The 12,421-nt window shown below is 47.3% G+C and overlaps 1 protein-coding gene across 6 annotated transcripts in view; it reads right to left on the bottom strand.

Moving 5' to 3' along the window:
• NRF1 (nuclear respiratory factor 1) overlaps positions 1 to 10,314 on the bottom strand; it is a 74,172-nt gene extending 63,858 nt beyond the window's left edge. For 2 of the 6 annotated variants that reach the window (XM_075511541.1, XM_075511464.1), the window contains exon 1: positions 10,144 to 10,314. The gene's annotated coding sequence lies outside the window, so the exon portion shown is untranslated. The remainder of the gene's footprint in view (positions 1 to 10,143) is intronic. The other 4 variants (XM_075511619.1, XM_075511707.1, XM_075511791.1 and 1 more) reach the window with 3 other exon arrangements.
• Between the last annotated feature and the right edge of the window lie 2,107 nt (positions 10,315 to 12,421).

Below are 12,421 nucleotides of genomic sequence, written 5' to 3'. Positions count from 1 at the left end.
CTTCTGCGAGCGCAGCTTGCAACCAAAAGCACATGAGAAAGCCCCCATCTCCCATCACTTGGCTGCACTATGTACCAACAAGCAAGACCCAGACCTTCTCCTGGCCTTTCCTCCATGGGGAGAAAAGAAAGAGGATGTTCACGTCCTCCCTAGCAGGAGGTTTCAGATTCCCGAGAGCAGAGACTTAGCTCTTTCCGTGATGTCCACCTGTCACGTTGCATTGGCGTCTCTCACTGGTTAAATATTATGTGTTAATTCACCTTCAGGATAAATTTGATACTATTCTTGTATAAAATCGTGCCTAGAGGGAATTACCACTGCAGGTCTGATAAGGAAACAATGCCATTCCTCAGGGACAAGATCGATTAGTATCTTCATTATTACGACAACTAATTTAAAATGCACATTTAAATCCAAAAATCCTATTTTTCCATGGCTGTGGAAAAAGCCTTCCCTTGCTCATGCAGAGAATTTGCTGGCCTACACCTCAATCCAATTAAAAAATGGCTTTTTTCTGGTGAAGCTTGTATCACTCTGGAAGCTGTGCAAGGCTTTAGCTGGGACTGACCTTCCGGGACTTGAGACATTGCCTCATGTCAGCAGCAACTGATATCCTGCACAAAGGCAAGATAAGACACTCTAGTTTACACCTCTCCTATCAAGGCTGAAGTGAACATCTTATTTCACGCTGGCTCACAGCAGCACATGGACAGTTGCCTCATGTCGGCAGAGACGTGGTAACTCAAGCACTAAGAGGAACTACAGAAACCAGCTCTCGTTCCACAGCGTCCTCCTGTGGCATAATATAATGATCCTTTTAATTAGGATGGAAAAAAATTCCCTATGCTACCAGTCTCAGCATGAAAAGACCTAAAATAAAATTGATTCTAGGAAACAAAACCAAAACCCCTTCTAGTAATGTGCTCTTTTTATCAGCATCTCACATAAAAGAGCAAACACAACACACTGCAGGAAAAACGTCACACACAAATTCTGGAAAAGAAACAAATAAGATTTTACACAAATTTATTAAGGCATACAAACTCCTATTTGCTGCTGAAGTTTCTGCTGAAAGCCACCATTTGGCGATGTGACAGGACATTCATATCACGATGTATGATGCAATTTGCAACAGGTCTTTTTTGCAGCTTAACTTCGCGTATTTAGCACCAAACGCCGGCAGGAAGCTATGGGCCGAACATAAGGATGAGGTGGTTTCTACTTGAAGACTCTTCTCAGGCTTTGGCACAAAGGTGATAGCGAGCGTGCGGAGGACTTCACCGCAGCCTTCCACCCAGCTGCAGAAGGCGAGCTGGAGCAGACCCCTGGTCTCCCTCCTGCCTGGGCCAGCAGGGAACAGAAGCAGCACATTGGAGAGAACATGAAGCTCTCCAGAAAAACAAAACAAAACAAAAACAAAAAAAACCCCAAAACAAAACAACCCCCCCAGACACACTTTTAAATTACCCCAGAAGCTGAACTGGGCTGGACTGGCTGCCAAAGTTTCTCTTCAGTTGCTTGCCTCAACCAGAGCAATGGTAGTTCACAGGGAAAGCACAACATGTACATGCAGAAGGACTCCACTTTTTTAGACTCCACTTTTTTTTCAAATTTTAAGCAATAAGTTTAAAAAAAATAATAAAAAGTACTACCGTGGAATCAATCCTCCTCATGAAGACACCAAGAACAAGGTTAGCACACCTTCAGCATTTGGAAACCCATGGGAAGGGCATACCACCGCATCCCGGCCCGTGTCAGCCAGCGAGTGTAATCCAAAACTGGAAGTCAAACTACACCGTAAAATCGTAAACCACCGGGTGGAATTCTCATTTAGCATTCCCGTGCTTCCCCCCAGGCTCTGCAGGTTTCACGTTAAGCATTTGGGGTGCGATACGCAGAGGTGACTCTCCTCTACCAGTAACACCTGGGGCAGAACCTTCTTCCCTAAAATTTTTTGCCGGATGTGTAGTCTGACATGAGTCTAGGAAACATAACGTATGATAAACGGCATTCTCAAAGATAATACTTTGTCAACTTACACATTCTTTCGTTTTACTTAAAGAACCACAGAGAAATCCCAATTTCAAATTATTTTACTTTCTGGACATAGCCCAGAAGTCATTTTAACAGTGTGAAGCGAGTTAGTCATCTCTAGTCGATACAGCTTTTTAAATTAACACGCAAAGTGGTCTTTTAAGAATTACTAACCCAATAAGCGCAACCACTGAGAGAGTGGCTATTTGCTGATTGCCAACAGCATTCCTGGCACTGCACAACGGCACAGCCCTCGCCCCAACAGGATTACTGCCTAAAAGACAGCGCAGCTCTAGCTGGCTGCATTAAGGTGCAAATGTTCCCGGTTTTAATCCTCTTTTATCGAGAGAGAGGATTAGTGGTTATGCTGGACTACCGCAAAAAAACATAATGGAAGAGTGTTTTACTGAGGGATTCGAGCGAGAGGGTGGCAATGTGACACACCACGGCCTCGTCCAGACCGAGGCTTGGAGGTGTGAAGTGTCACGTTAACCGTAACGTCCAGCATGGACAAGGTCCGCTGTCTTCAACCTTGGCTATATGGATCACCTTAAGGACTTGGTCCTCACATCGCATTAATTCAACCGGATTAGCATATGGTAAAGGCAGATGACACAGCCTTAACCACATTTAATTATCTAACTTCCACCCTAAAATGGCAAGCCTGGCCCACGCCTCATCGATGGTTCTGTTAACGATGCAGTCTTCAGGGAGATGCTGAATACAGTACGGTTGATCCTAAACCCAGAATGAGTTACACCAGTATGACTGTAGCTGGTTTTAGGAAGGGTGGTGCCACCTTGGCTGGATGAGGAAGGGTACAGGTATTCAACCTGTGTGCGCAGAAGGTCCCAGGCAATGGACTAAGCAGTGACAAGTGGTCCCAGACCACCAAAAAAAAAAAAAACAACCCACCAAAAAACAAAAAACCCCAAACTCTCTCCTCTTGCAGTTTTATACTTTTACCCTTTCAGCTCATTTGCTCTCCAACCCTGCAATACATACTGAAGCCCTCTAATGTTGTGAGCAAACAAAAACATCAGCAACCCAGCCCACTCTGTCTTCAAAAAACAAAAAAATTAAATCCTGTAGGGAAAATAAGATACATTTGCCACAATAGCATTTGTTTTCAAGATCTTATTCTACCTAAGTTTTGAGGTTTTTTTCCCTTGAGCTGTTTAAGAGGAGAAGTGGTGCATTCACAGGTCTGCAGACAGCTTCTGATGTCAACTGCCTTCTCTGCATTCACACGGGGAAGAATTTTGGGATTCTTCTCCAGGCTCACAAAAATGGGCATCTTGGGTTACCCTGCGGTGCCTCTGAGGGCATCTGAGGTGATGAGTACAGTGGGGCTCGGTTCAGTGCCAGTAAAAAATGGGATACCTCCTCCCCTTAGCACCTGGAACTAGGAAAAAGGAAAGCACAGGTTTCCTGTGGTTCAAGAACACGTCTGCTTGCCTGCCCCAGGAAAGACTGCAGATAAGGAGGAAAAACTGCCCAGCAAAACCATTGGAAACTAATGAGCAAAGACCCTGAAAAGGGAAAGTGTCACCTCTGTAAACGAAGCACCAGGTACGCGAGAAAATCCAGTGCGTGTCACATTTGCAGCTGCGTATTGTGCAGGATTAAGATTGGTGTTTTCTGGAAAAAAGTGCATCTACAGCCCAACTAGATCAAAGAGATTTGTCTGCGAGTTATTTAAGTCTGAAGTACCTGCACGCTGGATTTAAATGCTGGTTTAAACATTTTTCTCCCTAGTATTGACAAAGAGCCTGTTAAGCACGCCGCCGTGCTCTCCAAGCATCCTGCTTGGCACTCAGCAGTCTTCCACACAGGCAAAACTGAACACTCAAGACGCAAGGCATTTGTTAAAAGATGAAGCAGGGTTATAACAATCCCACACACGAGTGCATCCGCTAAGGCTCTTCTTACTAAGCACAGTTATTTCCTTCTGTCTTAGTTTGGGAAGGGGCATGGGTCAGTATGGCTTACGGGAGGAGTACTACTCCACCAGAATCTCAAACTTCCCACGCACATGGAGAACATCCACGATTGAGCCATCATGGTTTTCCAGTCCTGACCCACCTTAAGTCAGTGTTCAAGTTGGGCTTTTCCTGCTTTGAATACACAGCACGATATGCAAATCCCGTGGGAATTCGAAGTTTTCAGAGTTCCTGCAACGCACAACCATGTATTTGAAAAATACATGATTGTATACTGAAAATGGACCGCGAATTTTTATTTGCTGCTATATTTTGTACTTTAGATGTCTTTCACATTTCTTCACCACCACCTCCATCTACATATGCTTCTCGTTATCAGGGTTTAAGTATTACAGCAATCACAGGAACATACACCATTTCCTTGTTGAGCAAGCGACCAAATTTACTGATTTACCTGCCAATTGCCATGAATACTCATGATGCAGAAGTAATAAGCCTGAAAAAACAACTTGCAACCTAAATCAACTATGAGAAGAGCTTCGAATCAGCTAGCTCTTTCTAGGCAGGAAAGGGAGCAGCACTATTTAAAGTCCCTTCTCCTTGAAAAGGGAAACCAGGAGTTAAAGGATTTTCTTTGTGCCCAAGAAAAGTGGCTGCAGAAGCAGCAGCAGGAGACTCTAATGGCCGACACCAAAAATAAACTTATGGGGAAAATAATTAATTTACACACCGTTCCTCTACAGAGGATGTTGCAAGGTAAATAAAGCGTGGAGACTCTGGGGGTGTGGTCTTGCAAGTTATATTTGACCCAGACTATGGGGAAGTTTTCCAAGCCTCGAAGTCATCCCCATTTGATTACTTTAATTCGATGGTTATGTAATAAACTGTGGGAGGGACTCAGTTTCTTTTGGATTGCATTTCATGATCACACTGATTACAAGCAAGAAGCATGCTCTATAAATGAAAATATACTGTCATGGGTTTTTGCTTATGTATTTGAAGTCAGATGAATTTTGTAACAGTAGTGAAAAAGTTGAGTTACCCTCCAAGTCGCTATCAGTTTGCAGCATCTGAGCAATCCATTTATTATTTATAGGCAATACAGACAGCACACAGAGCAAACGGATAAAATAATTCACACATCTGCCTTACACGCAGCCTCACAGAGGCAGAAAGTAATCAACACCCAACAAAAATAATGCGAGCGAGGAAGCAGAGGCTCAGAGCCCAGCACCAAGAGCAGAATGCACCTCACCATGCTCCGTACTGAGGACACACCTGCTTTCATCCCCCAGCACAAAAACAGGCTTCAATACCCACTGAAAGCAGTGTGGTCTTCAAAAAAGGATGAAAAACAGGAAGAAAAGGAGATGCTGGACTTCTCAATCCTATAAAGCAATGCTTGGATGGAATACACCTTCCATCCAAAGCATCCCAAGAGTCTTTGTACAGCTACATCCTTCTTACAGGAGGGGAAAAAAAAAACCCACCCACAGTATTTCATTGACATCAAAATGCCAATGCACATCAGGATGCCTATCACTCTCCTACATGCTCCACCAAATATAGCCTCCACCTCCCCATTTTCTATCTGTCAATAGAAGGGACTCCTTCTTGGACTTTGGCAGGCAACTCATCCACAACAAAACCAGACCAGCCTCAGACAGAAGTCCTTCCCATAAAGCTAAACGCATCAGGTGACCTCCAAAACAAAGTGGGCGTACAGCCTTGAATACTTGGCCATCCTCTCCCAGCTCCCCCCTTACTAATACTCCTGGTGAGAACACAAGGCCTGCTCCTAGTTATAAACTGTACTATTCTCAAAAGGATAACGGGCTCTGATGTTTCTTAGGGAGTGGTGCCATTACACAGGGAGGAACAACTCCAGCCAACCTTCCCAATGGGCCTGTCTGACTGGCAACTGGTTCAACCCCACCAGTTTTTGGGACAAAGCAAAAGCAACAGGGCCGGAATCAGCAAAACACAGCAACTACTGAACCTCGTTGCAATTGCTGCGGTAGATAGAGAACAGACCTGAATTCTCCCCAAAGCAGGATGGTGCCTGGATGGCCCAGGTTTAGCCTGGGCAAGTGAGAGGTTCCTGCCACCCACAGTACAAAGTCCTGGCAGCCTGCACGACTCTGGACCTTCAAACCTTTCTCCGCACTCCACTGCTAACGGTACAGCCTTTACTTTGGAAGCTGCGAGAGTTTCTGGTGGAAGCTTAAGTTTCAGGTAGAAGAAAAGAGAAGATGCTAGTAATGTTCAGCGTTTTATGGTTTGCAGTACTTGAAAAACAGGGGGTTTGCTAGGATACATTTACCTGGTTTAGATTCACATGCAAAACGAGCCGATGAAGAGCTTCACAATAGCTGACACAAATTCACTCACTAAAGCAAGTGACAAACAGATCGGGGCAAGGGCACGTATCTGCATTCAACAGTGGGAATGTAAGAAACTATTAAACTGATCCCCTAACAAACAACTGCATTCAAAACCATAAGAGGATGGATTACCTTTAAACACAGAAAAACATTGCCCCAGTGCCAAGAGACCGTGCTAGAGACTACGTGCCACCTGACTCCTTCACGTGGAGGGTCTTCAGTGGTTCGTGACACCTTCAGTGGGATGAGCCTTACTGAAGATCCAGAAGAGCACGATAACCAGCAACAGAGCTCTGAATCTGGTGTGAAAACTAAACTGGAATAAGTGGAAACTTTTATCCTTAATTTTGATTTACAATTGGCTGTAGCCAGCCCTAATTTTAGACAAGCATGCTTAACAAATGGCTATGTATCAAAGAGCTAATGAAGTTCATTAGAGGAGAGCCATGAGTCACAACACGTATCTGCTTCAAGTGCCACCTCAGCACCATTTCCCATCCTTCTACTACCGTAACTACTACATAGCAAAAGTAAGATCCCCATCATGCAGCATAAGTTATTTAAAAAGACCAAGGGGTGTATTTTAAAATTATTTTATTTAATAACTCAAGCACTGGGTAATCAGTAATACAAAAAATCATAAGTATATTTTTGTCCTATGGATCTACTTCAGAAGCAGCATAAGAAAGATAAGTCTGAGGCTAAATTTTACAGTATTTCTTGCACTGAAAATCATCAAGCAAGCTGATTTCTACTACAGCACACAACTTTCTTATGTATAAAAGTCTGTATCAAATTTTTGTGGTAAAAGGGATACAGGGGCATGGCAGAGTCACTGCACTCTGCTTCCTTCCTAGAGGATACTTTTCCAGATCAGAGGAGGGTAAGGCAAAAAAATACTAACTCCCAAAGCCTTCAAGAGACTGAGAAGCTGCATGGAAATCTCCCTCAGTTGGTACATGAAGAACAGGTGGAAGCAGTAATGGAAATATTCCCAGAGCATGTACACGCACATGGCAGCAGAAGTTTGACATGATGTAGCCTAGAAGCAAGATTTACAATAAAAGCAGCCCCAGTGCTCCCAACCTGGGCTCCTGCAGTCATTTGTGGTTCTTTATTTTCACTTATGAGGCCGAAATCTTCCAGGCTCGAGCTTGCCAGAAGTGAAACTGGCTGGTTTAAGTCTAAGAAAAGATGATTCAGGCTCCTGAGCAGCAGAAAAATTATGAAATTCCAACACTTGAAGTAGTCCTCATGCCAAAATACCTGCAGTCTGAAAGCTGACATCTGTGCAGCCAACCAGTCATAGGGCTTTTGTCCAGGAAAGTCGAGACAATTAATTTAACTGCAATATTAGAGCGCGTAAAACCCCTGCGTGGCCAACCTTACTCAGAAGTAAAGTGGCCTTTGCTCACCGTAGCTTAATCCTCTATGAACAAGCTTATGCCACACATTTTCCCGATGGAGCTATAGAGAAGGGCAACCTCTGACTGACAGAGCACACACTGAGGGCTCTTGCTGGTACAGCTGGTTTTTGCCAGGACGGCTTATTTACTTCTGGGGTGAGCGTATTTCTTGTTCTAGCCCACTGAGCAGCACAGTTGGGATGGCACAGTCCATATCCATAACATAAACTTATGTCAGGATAACTTACACGCTCGTGACACAGAGCACTGCCAGGCCAAGTTACCTCCAAAGGAGAATCCGTGCAGCACAGAAGGTACAAAGTGAAATGCCGCGAGTTAACGGGGACCACAGAAAAAATTCGATTCAACAGAAAGGCAACGCTTTCACTGCTCCATGCCAAAAATCATATTGCCTACACGCACGCAAACACTGGCTCTACCCAGGCTGCCAACAAACGACGCTTTACAAGACCCATGCTTCATTCCACCTATATAACATGAACGCACATCAGGCCACACACTCCGTAAAACACAGATGCTATTGCGGTACGTGGAATTGTAAGAACTGCATAAAACGCGTACTGGATGAGGCAGAGGGTTCCCCAGCTCGCTGTATTTATGGCACATGCGTAAGAGCCCATGCCTCGTTCATTGTAAAGCCTGTACATAAATGACATGAGACTTCTGAAAAACAACTGCGATACAATAAAATACAATAAAAAACAACTGCGATACTCTATAAAACAGTAAACACATGTAGAAAATTACATGAGCACATGAGATTATTTGATTAAACACTACACTATAACACTTATCCACGATGGACAAGATTAAAACCCTGAAAAAAAGAGTTAATATAATCACAACCTTTCCAAAGTTACCACTGTCATATACTACTTTTTCCCCCCTCAATGAAAAATGTTGCTCCCAGTTTTACCACAGGCATGAAAATCTAAATTAAAAAGATGAACAATTTCTCTCTCATCTGTTTCCCAAACATTAGGCCATTAAAAGTTCAATATAACAGGTTTTAAGAACGAGCAACTGTGATGCAGATGAATCAGAAGACAAGGTAACGCTACTGCTAAAGTAAGGATGAACACAAGTTGCCATGATGTCACGAACAAAAAATAACGACTGTACACAGCCACCACAACACTGAAAATACTCTCACAGTGTCCGGGACACAGGAAAAGGGTCTAAAACCGTGCCTGGGCAGTAGCAAGGCTAACGCATTAGAGACAAAAACCATAACTACAATGCCCTCCCTAAGGTAAAAATCCTGAATTCTGGAAATAACGAAGACGGTTCCCGTGGAGGGGACAAAACATAAAGTGGCGATCCAAATCTTGAAGAGGTGCACAGAAAACATCTCCCCACGCTATGAAAATTATCTGTAGCTGCAAGAAAACTAAGACTTAGTAACCCCACCCGTATGAAGACTTTTGAGCCGAATATTTCTGCCTTGTAATTATTATTTACACTAACAAGGTCCTGAGCACCTCAGTCATGAAGCAGGTCTCTCCTGAGCCAGATGTTGTATAACCCAAGAACAAAGAGACACGACTTATACCCCCTTTTGGGCATATTAGAAGGGGGGAAAAAATTCTGCTTGCGTGATTAACAGCATTTAAATTCGCTGCCCTCCCAGCAGCAGCCCTGCTCCCCAACTCATATACAAAAGGGCAGCGCCGGCCCAGGACGCTGCCACAAGGCATCCGTTTGCAGTCAGAAAAATAAAAAGGGGGAAAAAAAAAAAAAAGAGGAAAAAAAAGGGGGAGGAGGAGGAATAAAAGGGGGAAAGAAAATAAAAGGAAAAACGAAGGAGAAGAAAAGCCCCGCAAATGGCTGCTGCCGCGACCCAACTTCCCTCCCCGGAGCGGGACGGGCTCACACCGGGGCCGGAGCAACCTGCTCCCGCAGCCTGCAACACCCGGCTCGGCCAGACGCGTAGGCCCGGGGCCGGCCCGCACCCGCCCTCCCCTTCCCTCCCTCCCTCCCTCCCTCTCGCCGCCCCCGGCCCCGCCACCGCCCCGCTGCCCCCCCGGGGGGGGGCGCTCTGTCCCCCCGGGCTCCCCCGGCCGCGGCCGGGAGAGGCCCCCGGCGCCCCGCAGGCCCCGCAGCCGCCGCCCCGCCGCCAGCCCCCCCCCCCCCCCCCTCCGGCGGCCGGGCGGGAGCGGCCCGCGGCCCGCCACGGGGCCGCGCTCCCCCCCCCCCCTCGGCGGGGCCTAGCGCGGCCTAGGCGGCCCCGCGGCGGCGCTGAGGGGAGGCGCGGGCGCCGGAGCCGGGGGTGCCTGGGCGGCCGGCGGGGGCCCCCGCGTTGCTGCGGCTGCGCCGGGCTGGAGGAGCTGGGAGATTGCGCGGTAGGACACTCACCTCAGAGCGGCTGCGCTGCGGCGGGCCTGCGCCGTGGAGCCTCTGCCGGGCGGCGGCCAGGGAGGGAGCCGAGCGGGGACGCGGCGCGGCTCGCCCTGAGCCGCCGCAATGGCGAGCGGGAGAGGCGGGGACCGGCGGCGGCGGCGGCGGCGGGAGGAGGCCGGGGGGGAGAGGGAGAGAGGGGGGGAGGAGGACGTATGGCGTCATAGCCCGGCGCCGCCGCCATGATGAGGAGGGCGAGGGCCGCGCCGGGCGGGCGGCGGCGGCGCCATGTGCGGGAGGTCGGGGCGGCGGAGGGGCGAGGGAGGAGGTGGCGGGGAGCGGGCGGCCGTCGTCGCCATGTTGGGGAGGTCGCGGTGTCTCTCCCTTGCAGGGAGCGGGGGCGCGGAGGGGGCGAGGGGGTGTCGGCGCCATCTTGGGGAGGTCGCACCCATTCTCCCCCTCAGCGAGGAGGTGCGAAGGGGCTTCGGGCGGCGGGCGGGAGAGCTCTGAGCAGACGGCGGACCGGGCGGAAGGACCCAGCCTGGGCTGCGCTGGACCTGGCACCTTAGCCGAGCGGGCTGCAGTCTCAATCGCGTTTTTTTTCTGTGGAAAAAGCCCGTTTAAAACCATCCCAGCCTGCTGCTGGGCGATGGCTTTCCCGCCTGCACACCACCACGTACCGCCCTGGTGGTTTTGGGGTAGGAGAAACCATATTGCTGAGCTAATCTGGGTTTAAAAAAAAAAAAAAAAGAAAAAAGAGATCAAAATAACACGTTGGGAGGCCGGCTGGGTGTGTGAGAGGCCATCTGTTTGTAGCTGTAAATCTTTGCCTGCTCGCGGCGAGGGCCACCGGCTCGAAGCAGCTGTGGCTCCTGTGCTGGAGCTCCTCTGAAAGGGAGCTTGGTCTCACGCCAAGGGGACGGGTGTCCCTTCTGCAAGTAAGAAAATGGTGATAAGATTGTTAGCAGACTGACCGCCGGCTTTCTGCCCTGAACACGAACATACTTCACAAAGCCTCTTGTTTCTGCTACTGCCCGGTGCTATCGATGAACTGAACTCAGCTTTAGCCCCACTAATTACCCCTCCTGGTATATGGAAGCTAATGATTTCTTGGATTATCGTATTAGGGCTCAGAGACATCTATTGGGATCACGGCCTTGTTCTGGGGGAAGGTGTTCACGTTCGAAGGCTGCCCCTGTCCCCAAGCAGCCTGGGGTTTCAATAGGAACCTGAAATGTAAAGGAGGAGGATTTAAAACACAGAAGACAAAGGAGATGAGGGAAATAATAAAAATGGGTATAAATTTGTGTTTTGTAGGAGGGAGTCTTAAGATGGGACTTGAAGCCTGATGCACCAAAGCTGTCAAATTTAAGATGTTTTCTCCACACCAAAAGAATAACATGGGAAATACAACTGGGAGAAAAGTTATCAGAAGCTTGTTAAGAGCAGCCTGGAAAGCAAAATATTTTCAGTAATATTCCTTCATTAAGGATCTTATGTGTTTATTGTGCACTCTCTGCTAGAGATCTGGCGGGTCAAAAATTCAGTAGACATTTATATTAGGGTAATCATAATTTTATTTTTGTTGGCATAAAATGTATGTAATTTGTTTTACTTCAGGACATCAGCCCACCATCTGTGCTTAGTAGAAACCTCTTCCATGGGTATGTCACTGTACTAAAAATGATAAAATTTTTGTCATTATACTAGTATCCACTACTGGGATTTTACAAGTTCCCTTGAAGCATGCAGTACCGGTCCCTGTGAAAGGGGATGCATCCTACATGCCTGCCAGCTCAAGCGCTCTGCAAATTTACTGATAGGCAAATACAGAAAATACAGAAATAACTTCATCTGATAGGTGGAATGAAACACAGCCGCCAATTTTTTTTATTTACAAATAGAATAAAGCAATAGTAGATGACTTCTTAGGGCAGGAAGTGATGACCGTACTACACCCATCTGAAGATGCAAGAATATGGAAAGCACGGTATGGAAAACAAACGCTAACTGGCGTGCCTCGTCTGCAGAGCCATCCGAGGCAATTGGCATGCGCGTCAGGTCAGCTCGGGATCGACTGTCCACTCTGCAGAGTCACACTCCAGTTGTTGCTTCCACAGTACCCCTGCCTTTTTTGGGGATCTTTGCTACCACGTGCATGCTCTCACAGCACGTTGTGGGAAAAATAACACCTCTGCTTTTCGCACGGATGTCATCTTAGCCCATAGACTCAGTCGCTCTGACTTTTAGATGCTCTGGATTTCTGTCATGGGCCTCCCGTAGGTACGAAACATGG

This window comes from Mycteria americana, chromosome 1 (genome assembly GCF_035582795.1).
Source record: "Mycteria americana isolate JAX WOST 10 ecotype Jacksonville Zoo and Gardens chromosome 1, USCA_MyAme_1.0, whole genome shotgun sequence".
Classification (NCBI taxonomy): domain Eukaryota; kingdom Metazoa; phylum Chordata; class Aves; order Ciconiiformes; family Ciconiidae; genus Mycteria; species Mycteria americana.
Note: the sequence above shows the minus strand (reverse complement) of the source record. Positions and strands in the feature narration are given on the sequence as shown.